Genomic DNA, 11,083 nt, shown 5'->3' with positions numbered 1-11,083 from the left:
CAAAATGGACCCTTAAGGTACAAATATGTACTTTTTTAATAGGTACAGCCCCAGTGACAGCTTGTGTACCTTTATTTCTGAGAGTGTAGGCTACCTTTGTGATAGAAAAACGTGTGGAGACCTCATGTTAGCATGCTTTCTTTCCCTCTGTCCATCACTCCATGCAGGTGGATGAAGAGACCTGCAGGTGGCGCTGTAACACTGCACACTTCTGCACTGCAGGACAGAGAACTGTGCAGAAAGCATCAAAGAGAATAAAAGCGTGTAATCATTAACACTCTTCTGCTCCACGGAGTGAACATGCTGCTGCAGATGTTCTCTGTTCTTCATACAGTAAAACCCTCCTGTGACCTCCTGATTTACATATTTAGAAAACTAGTCATGTTTTTTTTTTCTTTTTTTTCTCTTCAGTGTAAACAGGTCTGTGATTATATTTCATCCCAAAATCAAAAGGATATAAAACAGCATTATATTTTGCATAAAGAAAATGAAACACGTTAGACTAACATTTTTATTGTATTCATAATTAATTTTTTTTATCATTAATATAATTTATTTTTAGATTTTTATTGGTGACTACCGTAATGCACCTTTAACTATTTAAAAACTGTAGCTATATAACTGTTTTTATTGCATTGCTTTTTTTAAATTAATTTCTTTATTATTTAATGATTTTTTTAATTATTATTATTTATATATAATGCAACAGGGAGAATGCCAATGCCAAAAAAACTAAAAAAAAAAAAAAAAAAAAACCTTAATGCCTTAAACCCACCTTCATTGTGTTTTATTAGAATATTTGGTATTTCCCTTGTTTTGATTTTGGGGTGTCCTGGATATGTTTTTAACAGGTTGAGATTCATGCTTGCTGCTGTTTGTTCAGTTGTAATGATCTAAAACTGTTTGTTGTTGTCGTTTGTTTCCTGTAAAAGCAGCACAGGACATAAATCTGAGCATTCACTGTCGTGTTTGTAACTGAGACGAACGAGTCCCGGATTGGTGTCTGTGTCGGACCATTAGCCAGACTTCACCTGTTCATGACGTCAGTCACAGATTTCCTCTAACAAAAACTTGTTGCATGGAATTTTTAAAATCTGTTTTAGTCAAGAACACAAAAATCCACCACAAACTAACTGCTCTTCTCCAAAAGTAAGAAAACATTTTTCCCCTTGATTTTTAAATGCCTGGAAATTGATGCTAGAAAAGGTTTGGGCTTGTTGAGTGTCTAAATCTATAATTGATGATGATTATCAGGCCTGAAATGGTTTAGATGGATGATCAACTAACTGGACAACCAAGCACTGAGATCTGGTTGACCGTGAAATGTAGCTACGTTTACAATTGGATTGAAAAATCTTATTTAAACATCTCAAGCGATCCGATTTAGCTTGATTTAAATTAAATTACGATCGGATTGAAAGGGGATATGCACTACTACTTTCGAAATCGGAATCGCAAATACCTTGCGCATGCGCAGTTCCGATATGCATATTTTATTTAGCCTAAGTCTTACTGGTCATTGGAGAAAACTAAATATTTAATACAGGAATAGCTACTGTTCTGGTATGTCCGCTTTCTTTTTAGATAGACATACTTCTTTAAAAGCAAAAAGAACGATTATAGTTTTTGTCCGGTTTTTACTCTAAACTCGGCGATTGGACAACTGCGCATGCGCAGAAGTTTTGTTCGGGTTTCTGACGCGCATAAAAATAAAATAAAAAAGCAGTGGATCGTACTGCAAAGGTTAGGATTCATGAACAAAATTTTCAGGATCTGAAACTGGTTTGGGTTCATTCCGATCGACGAAAACTCGTGTTTTTGAAAACGTCTTGTTTTTGCAATGTTCCTCTAAAAGAGGACAGCCTAAACATGTTTTATCAGAACTATATGATGAAAGATATTTCCCTCCCAGCATCAGCGTCTTTAAGGGAAATCTGTGGTGAATGCAGAGATGAGGTTTATTCCCAGAGAAGCCAAACGCGTCCGAATCAAAGAGAATCCAGAGAGCTTTTATCCCGGAGTAAACAAACCGTGATCTGCGATCAGCACCCCAGAGACCCGAGCGAGTGTTCACAGATGAAGATGCTGCTCGAGGAAGAAGTATTGCTCTCTCTTCCCCTGAGAGAGAGTAAGAAACTGCTGACTTAAGAGCGAGAGAGAGAGATTTTATAGAGACGTTGTTATTTCTTTCTCCCGCAGCCACGCGCTCCATCAAGATGCTGTGGGCGGGGTCAGCGCAGGATCTGTCCAATCAGAGCTCGTTGCGCATCCTGTGGCTCGCTTATAAGGCTGGTTTCCGCGTGTGTTTCTCAGCCGTCAGTGCCTGCAGCTCGCGGCGGACCGGAGCCGGTGTTTGAACCGAACCGAACCGAACCGAACCGAACCCGCGGGACACGCCGATGTGAGGAGAGAAGCGCTGTCCATCCACCCCTCTAGAGGTCAGATTCATTATATGTGTATATTATACACCAGATATGTTATGATTGAATTAAGCCTTCGAGCATTTCAGTGTGATGTCAGGTTCTTTTCTTCTCAAGGGCGATCAGCCTGTAGCTATTTGTTCTGAAAACAGCTGGTTAAGTCTGTTAATGTGTGCAGAACAGCTGCAATGCATACACATCTGCATAACAGCTATTTAATATGTAGCTATATCGGATGTAATATGTAGCTAGCTATATTTCACATGTACCTATATTCAGGAGAACAGATGTTCAGTGGCTTATGTGACCCAAAACCAGTCATAAGGGGAAATTTTTGGAAATTGAGATTTATGCATCATCTGAAAGCTGAATAAATAATCTCTCCATTGATGTGTGGTTTGTTAGGAGGACAATATTTGTCTGAGATACAACTATTTGAAAATCTGGAATCTGAGGGAGCAAAAAAAATCTAAATATTGAGAAAATCATCTTTAAAGTTGTTCAAATTAAGTTCTTAGCAATGCATATTACTAATCAAAAATTAAGTTTTGATATATTTACTGTAGGAGATTTACTAAGTATCTTCATGGAACATGATCTTTACTTAATATCCTAATGATTTTTGGCATAAAAGAAAAATAGATAATTTTGACCCATACAATGTATTGTTGGGAGTTTAGTCTGTTGTAGAAAGGGATTTTTAGTCTGTGTCTGTGAAGGACAGCAGGTTTTAGTCTGTATGTGTCTGGGAAAACCCACAGTTTAGTCTTAGGTTGGCTTCTTAAGAACTGTTGGTTTTGTTCATATGTGTCAGACTCTGGAAGAACAACGGTTTAGTCTCTATTTCAGGGCATTCATGAAGCTGGAGAACAGCTGGTTTAGTCCAAATGCATCTGTAAGAAAGGCAGTTTAGTCTGTATGTTGCCAACAACTGTTTATATAGTCCTCACATCTGGGAGAAAAACTGGTTTTGTTCACATTTATTTGGAGAAAAGCTGTATATTTGTGGTTTAGTGTGCTTGTGTTTGCAGAAATGCAATATAGTCCATATATGCGGAGCACAACATCTGGAAGAACAATGATTTAGTCTGTAAATGTTTGAGAGCATCAGTTTTATTGGTTTGTACCGGGAAAACAGTTGGTTTAGTCCATATTTAAATGGAAGAAGGCCAGTTTAGTCCATATATTTGGACCGAACAATAGTTTTAGTGCACTTGTGTTTGAGGAACCTTAGTTTAGTCCATGTTAAAACCCTTTGCATTTGGTAGAAAAGCTGGTTTTGTTCATATGTATCTGAAATAACCAGTTTAATCTGTTTGCATGCTGAGAAATGCTGGTTTAGTGTCTATATTTGTGGCGAACGACTTTTTAATGTGTTTGCAGAAAGTCCATATATGTGTGGAGAACAACAGTTTAATCCATTTGCATCTGGAAGAAGTGATGCTTTAGTCTCTAAATGTTTGAGACCATCATTTTCATTGGCTTTTAACAGAAAAACAGTTGGTTTAGTCCGTATATGTGTGGAAAACAACAGTTATTTGGGAGAAACGCTGGTTTAGTCTGTATATCTGTGGCGATTTAGATGTTTTTAGTGTGGTTGTGTTTGCAGAAATGCAATATGGTCTGTATATGTGGAGCACAACAGTTTAAACCATTTGCATTAGGGAGAATCGCTGGTTTAGTGTGTGTGTGTGTGTGTGTGTGTGTGTGTGTGTGTGTGTGTGTGTGTGTGTGTGTGTGTGTGTGTGTGTGTGTGTGTGTGTGTGTGTGTGTGTGTGTGTTTGGGAGAAGAGCATCAGCGCAGGGCTGGAGTTGAGAGACTCGCGCACACTGATTGATTGTTTGTGAGAAAAGCAGGAGAGGAACAGAGATGGAGAGAAGGCTGCACGAGCGCTTCTGCTGTCTCTTAGCATGTATGCGGCTCAAATCAGTTCATGGTTCGCGTCTGGTCGCCTAATTACCTAATTATGGGCTGCGCCGCCTCCAGAACGCCAGTAGGTGAGAATCGCACGCTCCGTTTTCCTCCGAGCATGAAATACAGCTGACATTAGAGCGTTGTGCTGTAAGCGATGTGAAACCCGAGACCGACTGCAGCACACACACACACCTCTGACAGAGAGAGAGAGAGAGAGATGTGCTGGCGAGTGCATGCATGCATTGGTTTTCCGCGAGCAGGCCAGATTTGCACGCTTCAGAGACTCTGACAGGACGTTCTGCATGAACCTGCTGCAGCGCTGCTTCATCACATGCTTCATCCTCGGCTCGGGTTACACTGTGCTGGAGGCGATGCATGTACAGTGTGCAGTAGTGTCGGGAGATATGCTCCACAGTCATATCGTCAGCTTACACATCGTGCTAATTCAGTTATTAACCGAGTTGCACAGCGGAGAGAGTGAACCAACTCCAGGGTATGCGGCTAAAAGCAGCCTACTGTTAGTGTGATCTACACATTATATCTTTGATTAATCGCATCCAAAATAAAAGTCTTTGTTTACATTATACATGTATGTGTATTGCGTATATTTATTATGTATGTATAAATACACACTTATATATAAAAAAAACGTTATATTTGTATATTAAATGCATTTATATATATACACACACACACACACACACAGTTTATGTAATGTTTAAAGTATAAATGTTTAACAATTAACATTAATAAATGATTTAGAAGTTTTTTTCCTTATTAATGTGAAGAGAACGTTATTGTAAAGCTTTACCAAAAAATTAAATGCATAATTTCCAACCATTTTAATTATATATTAAATATAAATAAATAAAAAATATATTATAATAGCCTAATAATTGAGAAAAAATATTAGTCTAATCGTGTGTATTTAAAATGCATGCAATGGTCAGTATGGAATTTGGCTTATATTTTATTCCGAAAATGTTTAAAATCTCATTGCAATTAAATGTAATATGTACATTTTAATGTGACATTTTTATTGAAAATGTACATTACTGAGAAGTGTTAAGTATTTTTCTCAAAGGGATCAAGGCCAGGGGGCCATATAAACACCCATATACTTCCTCTCAAACACGATAACACCATCTTGACACTGCTGTTCATTTAATCTGTCCATCATGATGACTGTCCAGGTGTTTCCTCACGTTCTGTACACGAAGTGAGGACGGAAAAAACTCAATCCAACACCTTTCCACTCTGCGAGTCCCGAACAAATGGCCTCAGATTTATTTTCACCATGCACAAATAGTTTTTTAATCTGGGGCTGTAATTATTAATGAGGTATCATCAGGATACCGGAGCCGTTCTGAGCGCGAGCGTTGTTCTGTTAATCGCAGATAAACGAGCCGGTTAAGGTTTGGCGAGAACTGGTCACGTTTCTTTTGTTTTGTGGTTTATCTAAAGAAGAACACTGCACTTACAGTGAAGGTGCTTTGTTGGCATTGATGGTGTGATGTGAAGCACCTTCAAAACCCATGGAATCCTTTCAGGTTCTTTATAATGGAAAATGTTCTTTAGATGGTTAGTGTTTTTCACGCTAAGAAACATAATGGATCTTTTAAGAACCAATCACTGAAACGTTCTTTGGAGAACCAAATTTTGCAATTTTTTTTTTAATTGCATCACTTTACAAACCCCAGTATGATTATAGTAGGTCAGATTTGTTTCCTTGTTTGTTCCATAAAAGTGCCAAAAAGTAGCAGTGGAATATGGCTTTTAAGTCTAAAGATGCTTACAAAATATATTTATTACATTTTAAATTAAGGTGTTTTTTTTTTTTTTTGTCAATGCAAAAAGCTGCATTTGACATTAAATTCATTAGTGAAAACCCAGACTCAATATATATATATACACACACACATTCCGAATCTTTACATTTATTTATTTTTATTTATTTTAATTAATGTATTAATTAATGTATTAATATATAAATTAATATTTTAAGCATTATAATATTGACACAATAACATTCATATTATAATATATTATTGACATATAATACAAAATATTTTATATTTATATTGCTGAAATACTTTTTTTTTTAAAGTTTTTTTTCTTAATAAAAAAAATACATTAACAAAAACATCTGATCCAAACACACACTTGTTATGACAATTAGAATTTTTATTTTGATAATTAGTTTTACAAAAGATGTAAATAAACTAAATTCATTCAAATTAAAATTATTAATATTGTAATGTTTTAATGTAATATTAATATTATAGAATTTATTATATAATTTAATATTAATATATTTACATATAATAATCAGATATTTTAGAAAGAACATTATGCTTAAAAAAATACATTAATAAAAATCATCTGATTTGGCATTTTTTAATATTAATTTAATTTTTTTTATCTTTTTTTTACAATAAATACAATAGAATAGTTTGTTGACACGTAAATAAAAATAATTGAATTAAAATTAATACTATGAATAATATATTTTAATTAAAATATTCTCATATTAATTTAATTGATATTTAGTTATATATTATCACAATACACACCTTTTGTTTTGCCAGTCATCTGTAAAGAATTACAGCACACTTACAATAAATGTTCTTTTATTGGCATGAATGCAATCTTGAGGAATATTCCATTTCGCAAAATGTTTATTTTTTAATTTTATTTATTTCTTTATTTTTATAAAGTGCATAAAGACATTTTTGGGTATTAAAATATATAAAAATATTTTTAACCATGAAACCCCTTTTTTGGCCGCTCTATTTCTAAGATTATATCAGGTTGGTTTTCTCTCCTTGTCTTTTTTTTTTTTTTCTCTCCTAAAATTGACTTCTCAAAGCATAAGCGTGTCAAACTGAGATGACATCATCTCTGACCTGCGAGCGCAGCGCTTTATAACTTCTGCTGAGGACAGGAGATGGTTTCAGGACAGTAATCAGGACGAGGACGGACAGTCGAGGGCTTCTGTCGAGCAGATGGACTGGATTAGGTTTGCTAGAGAGGAACAGAATATTTACTGCTGAAGATCTCTGTGCTGTGTTTGATTTGTCTGTGGGTCACTCAGCTAGAACTAAACGCTCCTGTTGATTTCCCGCAGAGGAGTCCCGCTGCTGTTACTGTAGATCATATCAGCCTCAGTGTTATCAGAAACCGGTTACTCTCAGAGACAGCGTGAGAGTAATGGAGTCAATCTCATGAAAACACATGCAGGTCACATTTCAAGACCATAATAAGTTATATTTAGCATTAAGAAAATTGAGTTTTTTTGTTTGTTTGTTTGTTTGCATCTGTGTGATTTGTCCATGCAAAAAATTACATTTGATATTGTGACTTTTTTTTTTTAAAATACATTAATGAAAATCATCTGACCCTCTATTATTTTAATCAATGTAACTACTAGATATAGCGTGTGTGTGTGTGTGTGTTTTGTTTTTTATTTATGTGTGTGTTCTTTTTTTGTTTTTTATTTGTGTGTGTTATTTGTTGTTTTTTATTTGTGTGTGTGTGTATTTTATTTATGTGTGTGTTCTTTTTTGTTTGTTTTTTATTTGTGTGTGTGGGTGTGTGTGTGTGTGTGTGTGTTTAGTTTTTTATGTGTGTGTGTTTTTATTTATGCGTGTGTTATATTTTAGTTTTTTATTTATGTGTGTGTGTGAGTGAGTGTTATTTTTATTTTTTTATTTATATGTAAATATAATATTTTAAACCTTATGAAGTGATGTCATCGGTGAAGTCGTGCTCGTTAAGCCTCGATCCGTGTGCCGAGTCGATCAGGATTACGCATCAAAGGCCTGGTGCATGAAGTGAAAGAAAAGACAGTCATTTATGAATGAACGCTGGTCTTTTTTCATCCAACTAAACTGATGCACCAGATGCATCAAGCCTGCCAGTCAGAGTTTTCCAGATCATTTCTGCATGTTTGTGTGTCATAGACATTCAGAGAAAGCACAGCACTGTGGACGTGCTTTGTGTTTGGCCGTATAGGTTGTATTATTGTTGCATCTTGACTGCATGTTGGTGCATATATATATATATATATATATATATATATATATATATATATATATATATATATATATATATATTATATATATATATTATATATATATATATATAGATAGCTGTCTGTTAGATGGTGTAGGACTGTCCTGCAGCAGGGTTTGGTCTCCAGGGCAGTGGGTGGCAGTAGTGAGTCGTTCATCTTCTCTTCCACACAGTGGCAGGTGACAGGTTGCGTGTGGACTAGAGCCCGAGGAGTTCCTGTTCTGACCTGGCGCTCTTGGGCAACACGCGGACCAGTTTGGCGTACGGCCTGGGCGCGACATTTGGGCGCTCGGACCATTTCCTCAAGGTGCCAAAGTTTCCTCTCAATCTGTTCCATGTCCATTTTTACTTCACAGCGTTCCCTTCCTCTCCTCTCACAGCGTTTCTGTGGCCCCTAAAAAACTCTTAAAGGGACAGTTCACCCAAAAATAGACATTAGCTATTAATTTACTCACCCTTCGGTAGGGCTGGGCGATATGGCCAAAAAAATAATCGCTATTCATATCAGTCAATATCGATAATTATCACGATAAATGTCAAATCTTTATTTCTTTAAAGTTTAAAGCAAGATTTTTGCTCCAATGTGAAAGTTGTAAAAACCAGAACATTAATTTTACTTAAAGTAAATATCTAGAAAAATTAATTTCTTCATCCTTGGTGAGTCATATAATGCAAGTCAATGGCTGCCGTCACTTTAAGAGTCAAACAAAGCATCTACAGACAACAACAAAAAATTAATACCCATGGTTCCTGTCGATATATATTGAGGTCTTATGAAGTGAAATGATCAGTCTGTGCAAGAAACTATCCCTTTAAATTTGGTTTGATCAAATTTAAGGTCTTAAATAGTCTGATTGGATATTGAAATTTAACTTAATTATTTTAAGAGGTCTTAAGTAAATGTTTCAAAGTCAAATCGAGTAGCCAAAGCATAGTCATTTCAAAATAAGAGTCCTTGTGTATTTTGGGCTTGTTTTTCATTTAAAAGTTGGTAACTATTCGTATTTTAGTTTCCATATTTCACTCATCTTTTTGACCGAGCAGTCAGAACTAGCAAAGCTTAGCCATTTCAAAATAAGAGTCTGTATTTTAGGCTTGTTTATTATTTAAAAGTCCCTTAATATGCATGAAATCTTTTTAGTTAGCCTATTATTTGTGTTTTGGTTCCCATATTTCTCATCGTTTTGAATGAGCAGCTGAAACAGTAAAGCATATAAATTTCATAAATAAGAGTCTGTGGTGTATTTAAATACACCACAAAATAAGTGGTGTATTTTGGCCTTATTATTTAAAAGTCCCTTAATATGCATAAAATCTTTTTTTCTTTCATATTGGTATTTTGGATCCCATATTTTTAATTTTTTTTGAATGAGCAACCAAAAGTGGTAGATAATATAAATTTCAAAATAAGAGTCCCGATATATTTTTGGTCTTGATCGATTAAAATTCTTTTTTTCCTGGTTATTATTTGTATTTTGGTTAAAATTTGACATTTAAATCAATGTCAACTTATATCTTCTCTCTTGGGAAAAGAAAAGAAAGACTAAAAGCATTATTTAACACATAGATTTTATTAGTAACACTACAATGTATATATTTAATAAGTGAACAAATATTGACAAATCTCTACTTCATGTGTATTGATATATAAGAACAGAAACCAATTTCATATATATGTAAATATTAGATAAATCACATCTTGAGTATTTAAATCAAACTTGGAGCTGAAACTAATTCAGTCTGTTTAATTAAGTGAAAGAATTGGAGATACTTGATTTAATTTGGGATTATATGGGTTTGTTCTGTAACAGCGTTCTGTATTTATATTGTGCAAGTCTTAAAAACGCTTAAATTTGATTTCTAAACTCTGCAGAAGCCCTGTGTTATTAGAAAGTGGGCCACGGATCCTGCTTCTTCCGTCTCGCTCCAAGGCCTGCCATTCATGAGCTATTTCTGTCATCATTATATGGTTAGCGGTTGAGGAAGCCTACATTCACATAACGGCACGTCTTCCAGACGTCCTCACTTGTGGCTGCGCCGTGGCCTGAAGAAAGCGAAATGCTGTCGAGCGCTTCTTCTGTCAGATCAGAGCTGATTAGGGGTTTCGGACTCGGTGTTCTGAGCAGAAAATGATTTTCTCAGCTTTCCTCGGCTTGATAATGACCTAATTAACCCGATCATCCAAGTCGTTAGAGGGCCAATTGCACTAGACTCGGTTCCTCGCTCTGAGTTTCATCAAATGTTCACTAGTTAGTTTTCTAATCATTCATGAGTCATTCTGAGTAATTAGAAATTAGTTCTTAATGTGGTTTTTAGAACGGAATCCATGGCGTTGCTGCACTGATGTGTTTTTCCGAATCCTTTGACTTTAGGTAATTTAACAGCCTCGCAAAAGTGAGTAAATCCACAGGATGTCTTTAGGGTTTCTGTGCGCAAAACTTTTCTGTTGTTTAGACCTGGTTTTGAGGGGTTTTTTTTGACTGTGACACTGATCTGCTTGAATGATCTGGTGGAAAAAATCTAGTTTACTATGCAACTCATAATACTATGAATTTCAGTATTGGGAAATTGACACTCATTTGACTTAAGCTGGGAAAAAATCCAAATGTCAAATTGTTGCATGCCTTAAAATATATGCACCAGTTCATATTTGTTGATATTTCTGTCAGAGCTT

Source organism: Cyprinus carpio, chromosome B15, assembly GCF_018340385.1.
Source record: "Cyprinus carpio isolate SPL01 chromosome B15, ASM1834038v1, whole genome shotgun sequence".
In the NCBI taxonomy this organism is placed as follows: Eukaryota; Metazoa; Chordata; class Actinopteri; order Cypriniformes; family Cyprinidae; genus Cyprinus; species Cyprinus carpio.
This window is presented reverse-complemented; position numbering follows the sequence as displayed.